This window comes from Rutidosis leptorrhynchoides, chromosome 1 (assembly GCF_046630445.1).
Source record: "Rutidosis leptorrhynchoides isolate AG116_Rl617_1_P2 chromosome 1, CSIRO_AGI_Rlap_v1, whole genome shotgun sequence".
Taxonomy (NCBI): Eukaryota; Viridiplantae; Streptophyta; class Magnoliopsida; order Asterales; family Asteraceae; genus Rutidosis; species Rutidosis leptorrhynchoides.
In genome coordinates, this window is record NC_092333.1 from 725,598,203 (window position 1) to 725,612,644 (window position 14,442).

Consider the following 14,442-nt stretch of genomic DNA (forward strand, 5'->3'; position numbering starts at 1 on the left):
AAATTCTTAATTTCTCAAAGATTAAATCACGAAATGATACAAACCTTACCTTAAAAGAATCAGTAAATCGTAGAGAACACAAAGATATGAACGATTTGAGCTCTAAAACAAGAATTAAGGATTAGGGTTTGGTGTAGGTGAAGAACGAGGTGTTTAGTGTGTGTTTGTGGCAAAGTCTGGAAAGTGAGGAGAGAAGCAGCACTATTGTGATGACCCGGAAATTTCTGACCAAATTTAAACTTAATCTTTGTATGATTAACATTTCCGACACGATAAGCAAAGTCTATAAAACTGAATCTCAAAATTTTTGAAATACTTTCATATATTCAAATACCTTTCGGTTGTTCTTGACAATTCGCGAACAATTATATGTATATAGATACATATATATATATATATATATATATATATATATATATATATATATATATATATATATATATATATATATATATATATACTATAACTTGAAAACGTAACAATGTATTAATTGTTTGATACCGTACATTAAACTTTTTGGTTTAAATATTTATTTGAATATATATGATAAGTTGGAATATTAATTGTATGAATAACTTGCGACGTATATTTTAAAACGTGTTTAAAAATATTGAGAATAGATATTAACTTGGTTATGAAATGTTTGATAAATACTATTATATTAATAAATAACGAGACAATGATTTATAGAAGTAAATGACCAAAACACTCGAAAGATTAAGATATACTTTGAGTGATATAGTTTATGGATAATTTAAGGCTATATTTTGACAAAGGTACATGTCACGAAACGTAAAATGCAAGTTTTCTAAGTGTACGAAAATGCGTTCAAGAAACCGAAACCGGGACATAAGTCGAGTAACAACGTACGAGTCATCGGAACGAAAATTACAGGTCAACTATGCACATGAATTTAATATAATATATAATTAATTATATAAATTAAATATATTATATATATATTTAAATAATATGTCGACAAACAAGAAAACAAAAGTTTGTGAGCTGGATCAGAGGGCCATGCGATCGAATGGCCTTGAAGCACAAATCTCATGCGATCGCATGGGGTGCTTTTTCAGAAAAGGTTCTATAAATTGCACGATTCTGGGTCATTTTTCTCACACTCTTTATATTACTCCGTATTACTTATGTTATTTATTTAATTTATTATTTATAATAATAATAATAATAATAATAATAATAATAATAATAATAATTATTATTATTATTATTATTATTATTATTATTATTACTATTATTATTATTAATATTAAGATTATTATTATTAATCTTATTATTAATAGTATTAGTATTATTATTTTTACGATACAAAAATAATAATATATATAAAATATCACGACGGAGGGATGTCCAAATGATTTCGAAACGGGATTTCGAGCAAGCTAGAGCTAAGTAAATTATGGGTTATTGTCAAGGAGATTATGGGTAATATTCGGGGGTATATTTGTGAATCAAACCTAGTGTTTATCATCTCTGTTGTGTCTACATACTTTTCTACAATATTGAATCTCAATATTAATATGTTGAGATCTACGATTATTTGATATACCGAGTTTCGGTCACATTACGATGAACAACTTTATGTGCTGCTAAGGTGAGTTTCATTGATCCCTTTTTAATTGCTTTTGCAATATATATTTTTAGACTGAGAATACATGCAATTTATTTTAAACACAATGGATACAAGTACATACTAAATTCTACACTGAGTTTGAACCGAAAATCCCTTAGCTTTGGTAACTAGTAACTGCCGGTTATAAGAACTGGTGGGCGCGAGTAGTAGTATATGGATCCATAGGGCTTGATATCCGCGTCCGAGCTAGAGCACTAGCCTTTTAACGGACGTATGCTATTTGAGAAGCGTACACGTTAGTTTGTGTGTATTATTAAGATGATTATACAAAGGGTACAAATTATATATACATTAAGTTTAGTTACCAGGGTGCTCAATTTCGTAGAATATTTTGATAAACGTTTCTGGATAAAACAACTGAAATCTTGTGATTCATCTTTATATACAGATTATGCGAAACATACAAACTATGAACTCACCAACCTTTGTGTTGACACTTGTTAGCATGTTTATTCTCAGGTTCCCTAGAAGTCTTCCGCTGTTTGCTTATATGATAGACAAGCTATGTGCATGGAGTCTTATATGGCATATTTTTCAAGAAAACGTTGCATTCACCAATTCATCATCATGTACCTTATTTTGACTGCATTGTCAATGGAAGTACTATTGTAAACTATTATATACGGTGATTGTCTATATGTAGAAATCATCAGATGTCAAAAACCTTTGATTTAAATATTCATTTATGGTGTGCCTTTTCAAAAGAATGCAATGTTTACAAAACGTATCATTTAGAGGTCAAATACCTCGCAATCAAATCAATGAATGACGTGTTCGTCCATATGGATTTGGAGCGATCATCACAGTTGGTATCAGAGCGTTGGTCCTAGCGAACCAGGTCTTGCATGAATGTGTCTAACTGATAGTTGTTAAGATGCATTAGTAAGTCTGGACTTCGACCGTGTCTGCATGTTAAAAGTTTTGCTTATCATTTCTTGTCGGAAATTACATGCTTATCATTCTTAAGTCTAGACACGTTTTCCTGCATTTATTGCATAAATAGTGTATAGACAAAAATTCATATCTTAGCGTATCTGTTACTGTAAACTTTTCCTGACATCTTCCGAAAATTTCTCCGTGATTTATGGAATTTGGTATTATATATAAATATGTAAATTATGTATTGAAGAATACCAATTCTATAATCTAATTCATATCAAAAATCATCTCCCTAATTATACTAGATGGATCCCGTACCTAGTTCAAATTCCTTAAACTCTGACAGCTATTCCGATATGGATATTCACCTGAATTCCGAAGACAGTGTAACCGGAATGGATCAACCAATTAGCCATCATCTATTCTGGATGAATTGGGGATGGATTCGTAGCCTACTTAATTACTGGAGACAAGAAGAAGGCGATCCCTTTCATCCACCACATTGCCCTCTTGGCGAAGAACCTGAAGCACTTACCGGCGAACCTGTTCGAGACACCATTTTCTCTCTCATTTCCAGAGTATCTCATCACGATAATATATAATCTCAAATTCTGGATCTTATTCATCCGCTCGTCCGAACCGCCAATCATCCCGGTGTAGTAGAAGAAGTCAACGAACTTCGTGCTCAGGTAATGGCTTTGGAGAATATGGTGCAAAGGTTACAAACACCAGCAGCATCACCGGTATCAACAGTACCACCAACAACAACACCAACAGTACCATTACCACCACCAACAACATCCGCATCGCAAACCTCAACTTCACAATCTGTTCCATGAGCATCAACGTCATACGCACCGTAGTTACCAAGAAATACCAGCAACAATAACCGATGAAGTATTAACTCATTTCCCCTGAAGAAATTTTATGTATATTTAATATATATGAATTTTGAAATCAAAATAAATATTTTCGTACTATGCTATTACGTGTGAATCTTAACTGGTAGGTACTACTCGGTTAGTTCATATTACTAATATGCAATGATGTACATCCTTCCTTAACAACTTAACCATTATTAACTACAATCTCTGTTTTAACTTAATGAATTCCATTTCATAATAAACCAAGTGTATTATTCAATTACATAATTGATTTTACATTTTCATTTTCGATGTACTCAAAACTTTTCAGAAAACATCATTTTTACCTTGCGAAGTTAGCAAGAGTTCCATAAGCACCAACATGATTCACTGAGGAAATATCAATAAAACTGAATAACGAAGTATTGATTACATTAGTAAAATACTCCACGAAGATTATGAAATCTTTAATGTTTTAGAGATTATTCATTTCTAATCCAGCTAAAAATTAAATGAGCTTAATATGATATTAACTCATTAAATTTGTGTTACATCTGAAGAAAATATACATACATATATTTTCATAAAGACGGTAATAAAAATTCTTTTGTACAAAGTATTAATTGTGAAATCTTTAACGGGTAGGTAATACCCGGGAAATATATAAGTTCGCAATCAATACGTTACACTGTACATTCTTCAACTTTGATTCAAAAATTATTAACTATGCTCACAGCGATATACAAACGTTTCCATACAAATTCAATTACATATTCTGATATTGACAGAGCAGAATCCAAGTCAAGATTTAACAAGTGACATCATTCTTAGATCTCTACATCTTTCAAAGCTATACTTTGACTTCAAAACGGTGAAAGATCCTTTAGCATTGTTATTACCGAAAATAATCTTGCAATTTCTTTTCAAAGTATCCAGTTTTATCACACTTCCAACCAGTCAACTTCAACTTTTCAGATTAAGCCTTATTGTAACCTTGATATATACGTTTTATTACTGGGGAACCTTTCATGTTCCGCCACATTAGCAGTAAATTTACCAAACAACTTTATTAATCCTTGACCTTTCGAAAAATTCTTATACTCATTGAAACCCTATCATGTACTCATCCACATCTTGTAACAATAATTTCTATACCAACCACCGAGAATTAGCAATCAGTATATTGAATCTCGCAGCATTTTCTACGACAACAGTTATATATATATATATATATATATATATATATATATATATATATATATATATATATATATATATATATATATATATATATATATATATATATATATATATATATATATATATATATAACATCTATCTTCTAGACTTACATACTTCGAATGTGAAGTTTCTGAAAAAAGCCCCAAACTACGAAACTAGTTCTACGAATTTTGGAAAAATGCTGATGAAGCAGCAAAAACTATAAACGACTTTAACAGTCGAAAGTTTGATGATAAAGAGTAGTGTGTTGGAAAAGCACAGAAAAAGAGAAGGTTTGAAACTGAAAAACGGGTTGAGCAAAGTATGAAGAAAGCTGTAGACAAATCACAAGGACGAAATCTACCTTCAAAGAATCCAAATGATTCAGTGTCTGCTGAAACCATTAGTAAGAATCTTACTTCTTATTCTAAACCTTCATAGACAGATTTTCCTCATCATCCTCTGATATTAGAAATTCTAAGATATCATCGTATCTTCCATTATAAATATCCTCCATATTTCTGAAGATATTTTCATAACTATTCTTATCTGAAATCATTTATCTCTTCACGCTATCTGTGTTACATCATAAAAGAAACTATTTTAGTTTCTAATTTCTGAAAATTTCGAAAAATGGATGTTTTTGAAGTAGTGTTGGGAATTGAAGCATGAGTTAGTATAATATAATGACAATTGATCAACGTGATTATATTACAGTAAGTCATGCTGAGTTTCTAATGGAACGTGATAAAGGTTCACAGATTCCACCCTCATCATGTGCCATGTTACACGACTCTTACATTCTAATCTCTAAATATATCAAGAAAATATATTTCTTGATGATTCGGTCTTTTCCAGATATTCTGGTAATTTGACAAATCAAGATCGTGCCATTACAATCTCTTTCTTAGAACATTAGTTATGTTTATCCAAAACTTCATACCTACGAATTCTGGACCATTATTCGCTTGACTTAAAGTCGGGAAGAGAGAACGGAAGCATGAAGCTCCGAAATATAACGGAGAATATAAAGCCCTATAACAACCCCGAAATTACAAACCGTGTATGTCAATGCGTATAGCAATATAAAGACACGGGAGAATGAAAAATACTATAACCTCAAGGTAATGGTAGAAGAAAATAACTTCTTCTGGTGGTAGATGAAAAAGAAGAATGACAGATATGAAAGTTAAGAGTATATCAAGAATCAGAACTGGATGAAGCATTTCACAATCTTTTGAAGTATGAAATGAGGAAGATGATGTAGGAGTGGTGAAAATAATGAAACGGAAGTAGTTAATTTATAGCGAAATATCAGACATAACAATCGAGGCAGATTACGCATTTAATTAAAGGAAATCGTAATTTCCTTAAATTTCGAAGAATCAAATCTTATTATGAAGATTTTCTATTCCTTAAATTCCGGAAACCAATCGTTACTACGTCAAAAGATAAGACGAATCTCCATTTCACTCTATTATGATAACTTCTCTCATACGCTTCGAGTAATTGGATTGTTTTATCCATATTATTCAAACAGTGATAAAACTCTATTTATCAACTCATATACGGCATGAAAACATTTTTATTGTTAGTCATGACGACCTCACTCAAATTTCGGGACGAAATTTCTTTAACGGGTAGGTACTGTGATGACCCGAAAATTTCTGACCAAATTTAAACTTAATCTTTGTATGATTAACATTTCCGACACGATAAGCAAAGTCTGTAAAACTGAATCTCAAAATTTTTGAACTACTTTCATATATTCAAATACCTTTCGGTTGTTCTTGACAATTCGCGAACAATTATATGTATATAGATACATATATATATATATATATATATATATATATATATATATATATATATATATATATATATATATATATATATACTATAACTTGAAAACGTAACAATATATTAATTGTTTGATACCGTACATTAAACTTATTAGTTTAAATATTTATTTGAATATATATGATAAGTTGGAATATTAATTGTATGAATAACTTGTGATGTATATTTTAAAACGTGTTTAAAAATATTGAGAATAGATATTAACTTGGTTATGAAACGTTTGATAAATACTATTATATTAATAAATAACGAGACAATGATTTATAGAAGTAAATGACCAAAACACTCGAAAGATTAAGATATACTTTGAGTGATATAGTTTATGGATAATTTAAGGCTATATTTTGACAAAGGTACGTGTCATGAAACGTAAAATGCAAGTTTTCTAAGTGTACGAAAATGCATTCGAGAAACCGAAACCGGGACATAAGTCGAGTAACAACGTACGAGTCATCGGAACGAAAATTACCGGTCAACTATGCACATGAATTTAATATAATATATAATTAATTATATAAATTAAATATATTATATATATATTTAAATAATATGTCGACAAACAAGAAAACAAAAGTTTGTGAGCTGGATCAGAGGGCCATGCGATCGCATGGCCTTGAAGCACAAATCTCATGCGATCGCATGGGGTGCTTTTTCAGAAAAGGTTCTATAAATTGCACGATTCTGGTTCATTTTTCTCACACTCTTTATATTACTCCGTATTACTTATGTTATTTATTTAATTTATTATTTATAATAATAATAATAATAATAATAATAATAATAATAATTATTATTATTATTATTATTATTATTATTATTATTACTATTATTATTATTAATATTAAGATTATTATTATTAATCTTATTATTAATAGTATTAGTATTATTATTTTTACGATACAAAAATAATAATATATATAAAATATCACGACGGAGGGATGTCCAAATGATTTCGAAACGGGTTTTCGAGCAAGCTAGAGCTAAGGAAATTATGGGTTATTGTCAAGGAGGTTATGGGTAATATTCGGGGGTATATTTGTGAATCAAACCTAGTGTTTATCATCTCTGTTGTGTCTACGTACTTTTCTACAATATTGAATCTCAATATTAATACGTTGAGATCTACGATTATTTGATATACCGAGTTTCGGTCACATTACGATGAACAACTTTATGTGCTGCTACGGTGAGTTTCATTGATCCCTTTTTAATTGCTTTTGCAATATATATTTTTGGACTGAGAATACATGCAATTTATTTTAAACACAATGGATACAAGTACATACTAAATTCTACACTGAGTTTGAACCGAAAATCCCTTAGCTTTGGTAACTAGTAACTGCCGGTTATAAGAACTGGTGGGCGCGAGTAGTAGTATATAGATCCATAGGGCTTGATATCCCCGTCCGAGCTAGAGCACTAGCCTTTTAACGGACGTATGTGTGACGATCGCTCCAAATCCATATGGACGAACACGTCATTCATTGATTACATTGCGAGGTATTTGACCTCTATATGATACGTTTTGTAAACATTGCATTCTTTTGAAAAGGCACACCATAAATGTATATTTAAATCAAAGGTTTTCGACATTTGATGATTCCTACATATAGACAATCATCGTATATAATAGTTTACAATAGTGCTTTCGTTGACAGTGCAGTCAAAATAAGGTACATGGTGATGAATTGGTGAATGCAACGTTTTCTTGAAAAATATGCCATGTAAGACTCCATGCACATAGCTTGTCTATCATATAAGCAAACAGCGGAAGACTTCTAGGGAACCTGAGAATAAACATGCTAACAAGTGTCAACACAAAGGTTGGTGAGTTCATAGTTTTAATATTTCGTATAATCTGTATATAAAGGTGGATCACAAGATTTCAGTTGTTTCATCCAGAAACGTTTATCAAAATATTCTACGAAATTGAGCACTCTGGTAACTAAACTTAACGTATATATAATTTGTACCCTTTGTATAATCATCTTAATAATACACGCAAACCAACGTGTACGCTTCTCAAATAGCATACGTCCGTTAAAAGGCTAGTCCTCTAGCTCGGACGGGGATATCAAGCCCTATGGATCCATATATAACTACTCGCGCCCACCAGTTCTTATAACCGGCAGTTACTAGTTACCAAAGCTAAGGGATTTTCGGTTCAAACTCGGTGTAGAATTTAGTATGTACTTGTATCCATTGCGTTTAAAATAAAGTGCATGTATTCTCAGCCCAAAAATATAGATTGCAAAAGCAATTAAAAAGGGAGCAAATGAAACTCAACTTATCAGCATATAAAGTCGTTCATCGTAATGTGATCGAAACTCAGAGTATCGAATAACCATAGATCTCAACGTATCATTATTGAGATTTAATATTGTAGAAAAGTACGTAGACGTAACGGAGATGATAAACACTAGGTTTGATTCACAAATATACCCCCGAACATTACCCATAACCTCCTTGGCAATAACCCATAATTTCCTTAACTCTAGCTTGCTCGTAAACTTGTTTTGAAATCGTTTGGACATAACCTCGTCGTAGTATTTTATGTATAATACTAATAATATTACTAATAAAAATAATAAGATTAATAATAATAATATTAATCTTAATAATATATATATATATATATATATATATATATATATATATATATTTGAGAGACAGAGAGATTTTGAGAAAAAAAGTAAATATATTCGAACAAAACTTGCGAGCTTTATAGACCTGGCCTGATTTCCACTGCCATGCGATCGCATGGCTGGGCAGTGTAATTCCCATGCGATCGCATGGGAAAATTTTCCAGCTCACAATGTTTTGGCAACTAGCTCGTCGACATATTTTTATAATATATATAATATATAATTTAAATTAATTAATTATATATTATATTTTATTCTCGTGCATAGTTGATTTGTAATTTTTGTTTCGATAAGTCGTACGTCGTCACTCGACTTATGTCCCGGTTCCGGTTTTTCGAATGTCCCTTCGTACGCTGAGAAAACTTGTACATTACATTTTGGGACACGTACCTTAGTCAAAATATAGCCTTAAATTATCCCTAAATTATATCACTCAAAATATAACTTATACATTTGAGTGTTTTGGTCATTTACATCTATAAATCATCGTCTCGCTATTTGTTAAAATATATTTTAAAATAGTGTTTTACTGTAGCAAAGTTACTGCAGCAAAGTCAATTTTTACTGTAGCAATTCACTGTAGCAAATAGTGATTTTCGAAAACACTGTAGCATTTTGGGTACTGTAGCAATTTGAAAATACTGTAGCAAATTAGTGTTTTACTGGTTCATCTTAAATGCTTTAGTTAACTTATCTAAATATCAATCGAATCAATAAACGAATGTTACTATCGTTTACTAAATAACTTGAAATTATATATATGTATATATCTTTTTAATATACATAAATCAGTTTTTAAATACACATTGGAAGTTATTTATAAATAAATTTTAATAATAAATATTTCAACTTATCATATATATTCAAATAGATATTTAAACCAATAAGTTTAATGTACGGTATCAAACAATTAATACATTGTTACCTTTTCAAGTTATAGTATATATGTATCTATTTACATATAATTGTTCGCGAATCGTCGAAAACAACCGAAAGGTATTTGAATATATGAAAGTAGTTCAAAAATTTTTAGATTCAGTTTTACAGACTTTGCTTATAGCGTCAGAAATGTTAATCATGCAAAGATTAAGTTTAAATTTGATCAGAAATTTCCGGGTCATCACAGTATGCTATTTGAGAAGCGTACACGTTGGTTTGCGTGTATTATTAAGATGATTATACAAAGGGTACAAATTATATATACGTTAAGTTTAGTTACCAGGGTGCTCAATTTCGTAGAATATTTTGATAAACGTTTCTGGATGAAACAACTGAAATCTTGTGATCCACCTTTATATACAGATTATATGAAACATTAAAACTATGAACTCACCAACCTTTGTGTTGACACTTGTTAGCATGTTTATTCTCAGGTTCCCTAGAAGTCTTTCGCTGTTTGCTTATATGATAGACAAGCTATGTGCATGGAGTCTTACATGGCATATTTTTCAAGAAAACGTTGCATTCACCAATTCATCACCATGTACCTTATTTTGACTGCATTGTCAATGAAAGCACTATTGTAAACTATTATATACGATGATTGTCTATATGTAGGAATCATCAGATGTCGAAAACCTTTGATTTAAATATACATTTATGGTGTGCCTTTTCAAAAGAATGCAATGTTTACAAAACGTATCATATAGAGGTCAAATACCTCGCAATGTAATCAATGAATGACGTGTTCGTCCATATGGATTTGGAGCGATCGTCACAACTATAGTTATTTAATTGGGTTTAATTCCCACACTGTGCATCACACGGGTATTTATCAGTTATCTGATATCTTTCGTACGACATTTGGCAACCCAAACGAAGTCCAAATTAAATAAACAAACATGTTCTGTGACCCTTGTCACAAACTGGTCCTAACCACAACAATATTTAATAGTAAATATTAAATAAAAATAAAAACATATAATAACACAACATCAACTTAAGGGCACTTTAGTAATCTTACATCTAGGCCCAATAGAGGATGTTACAGTGAGTAACCCTAATCCTAGATGATGATCTTAGAAAGGGTGGTTAAACATGATCCACCATCATTCGGGTTTGCCGGAGCTGATGGCTCAAGGGCGGCGTTAGGGTTTATGCTAGAGCAACGTTGCCTGGAACCGCAAAGAGTGTTAACTAGCTGTTCCGGTTGCGCAGGTTAGCTGAAGTACTAGGAGAATAATATACTTGAGGGTGGTTTTTGGTGAAATGGAGATGATTCCGAATTGATGTTTTCAGCTCAAGTTACATCTATTTATGTGCGTGAGTTTTTGTCCCTTAGTACCACGTAAGGGGACAAAAAGACATGGCAGTGCCACGTAAGGGGACAAAAATACATGGTAGTGCCACATTGTTGTATTCTTGTCCTTTTGTTCTATAAAGTTGTAAAAAGTACCGCCATTATCTTAATGCTTCCCCCTTATACCCTGTTGTCCTTTCTCAGCTGCTATGCAGTGTCAGGATCGTACCAACCTGCCACAGTGTCCTTTTTGCTTTAGTGTTGCCATCGTACACCTCTGGCCTTGATGAGATCACTGCCGCCCATGGGGCGAGGAGATCGAGGAGTCCCAGACTGAGGGGATGTCATCCCTCCTACTGGCGCCGAGATCAATGTGCCCGAGGGGGAAATCTCTCCGAGGAAGAGGGGGTTCCTTACACTGATGTGGAGTCTAGTGACCACGACACTAGGGCTCTCACTCCTCCTGCTGAAAGCCAAAGAGATCCTGCTGAGCAAGGCGCTTCTTCGTAAAAGAAGAAGAAGCGCAAGCATGCTGATAACAGTGGGGAGAAAACCCACAAGAAGAAGAAGAAGAAGAAGAAGAAGACTGGTAAGCACATTTCTTCCCATAACTTCTTATAATTATTTTCAGTTTTCGTTACCGTATCTTCTAACGCACGATTATCTGTTTTTATTGCACAGATGGTGGTGACCGCCCTCCTCCGGACTTGGTTTTAGAGTTCAACCAGCTGATGGAGTTTCTTAAAGTGCCCTATGTTCCTGCTGCGACTCAGCTGAAGTTCTTGGCTGAGTATATTTCAGCGGGCGCGCTGAAGTTTTTTGAGAAGAAGGATGCGGAGGCGGATCTATATATGAGAAAGTGCCTCCTGCTCATGTGAAGTTACCGTTTCATTTGGATTGAGTTGTCCTTTTACATATTTTTTGAGGGTACTTTAGTCATTTTGTATCTCCTTTCACACTGATATTTATAGTTGCCACGGTTTTTTTTTAGGGTACTGTGTGCATCGGTTCATCTACCAGATGGTATCGACGGTAGTTTTCATCCTTATTGCCTAATATCTCCAACGATTCCATGCTCATAGATGGTTGTTGTGCTTGATTTTGGTTGCGCGATGGTCGTTGCGCTTGATTTTGGGCATTCGCGTTCGCTTCTCTGATGGTTTCTTACCTTTGACGGTCGTTTATTAGGGGTTTGTTCTTATTATTGTTTCATTCGATGGTTGTTGCGGTAGGTTTATGCATCGGATTTCTATTAGGGTTTCTTCCGTTCATCGCTGTTGACTACGGTAAGTTTCTATTTGCTATTTGACGGTGTTTAGGGTTTCGTTTTTATAATTATTTGATTCAAATATATCTAAAAGATAATTCAGGGTTGTAATTTTATTTATTAACCTAAACTAACGGAGATCCAAGCTACTGTAAAATTCAAATTGTTGGTCAAAAGTGTGAAGTTGGATGATACTGTAAAAATTAAGTAGTGTAATGAAATGAAGAAAAATGTGAGTAGTTATGCACTTATTTTCAGCTGCAATTGCATAAGTTGCACTATTATTAGTATCAACATGATAAACTTAAAAGTATTAAAAAAAATAATGAAGTGAAGCTTTGTGTCCGTATTGTGAGAATTTTATACTTAATTTTTTTTTATACAAAATATTTGATAACGGATTGATTTCAGTCGTTGATCTCAAGCTATGTCCGTACGGATATGCTAAAGTTGATTCTAATGGCACTATCGTTTGTTAGGTTTGTTCAATTTTTAAAAATTTATATTTGACCTTTTGTTATTTGTATACATGATATATGATTCAGATTCGGCTAAATTGAATTAAATTGTTGATTTGATATGGTTTAGGTAAGTTAGTATTGTTTGTTTAATATGTTAGTCATTATTTTGAATATATTAGTTTTGAAGTTATGTGTTTAGATGTTGCTGAAATCACATGAGTAGTTAATGTGTTAAGATAGGAGTATAGGATCATTGTCTGCAGTGTTGTGCCTCTCAATTTAAATGGCATCAGTTCCACTTTCCTTTAATGTTTTATTATCAGGACTAACGAATTGTGATATTGTTCTTCTATGTATTTATGTATAGTTGCATTAGTAGTTTCACCGGTTTTATGTGGGTCTGCAGTTTACTTGCAAAATTCATACTGTATTAATGACTCAAAAAAAAAAATAACAAAAAAAAGTTTTTATTAATGTTTCCATCCTGCAACTGTTGGCACCAAAACAGACATTCATCATGTAGAGAGATGTATGTTGCTTCTCCAGATAAGTACCATTGTAAGTTGTTATTGTTATATGCGTCAAAACTTTTTATTCTTATATTTGTTTCTTTTTTTGTTCCTGGCAGCCCCTACAATGTTGCATTTCAGCATCAGCTTCGAAATAATGGTATGGTTTCTATATTTAGCTTCACAATTTTTTAAATAGAACTGTTGTAATTTATTTTTAGTTATATATGTTTTTTGTTTTTGTAAAGATTGATGTTTGAAGCTTTATTTGCATTTCGTTAAAGAAACTGAGCTTTTTTTTCAAATCTAACTGGAAAAAGTTGGACGTTGGTTTCTTAAATCAAACAATCTAATAATCGTTCTGAACATTTTAGTATTTTCTTTCCTGCAAATTTTTTCCTATTTAACATAATTCTCTATATTTTCGTAGGTATGATGTTGAATATGTGATGTTTTTCTTCGTAACTGCGCTCGAAAAGACTAAGGCCCCGTTTGTTTAGAACTTAATCGGCTTAATTGAACTTAATGATATAAAATTGAATAAGTCGTATGGTGTTTGTTTTTTAACTTAATGAAAATAGAATATCTTAATATTTTAAGTCATGAAAATGTGAATTTTCATAATCGTCCCTACTATTTCAAAACTGCTAACATAACTGCCTATAATTGCCGTATGTAAAAGGTTAAATTTGTAATTTTAATTATTCAGTGAGTATTCAGCAGATAAAACAAACAATAGCTATTTATTTATCACTTATTCCTTACAGGCATCATAAATTCATTCAGACATCAGGACTTAATAAAAATAAAAAACAAACGAGGTCTAATTTCTCTCCATGGCTGG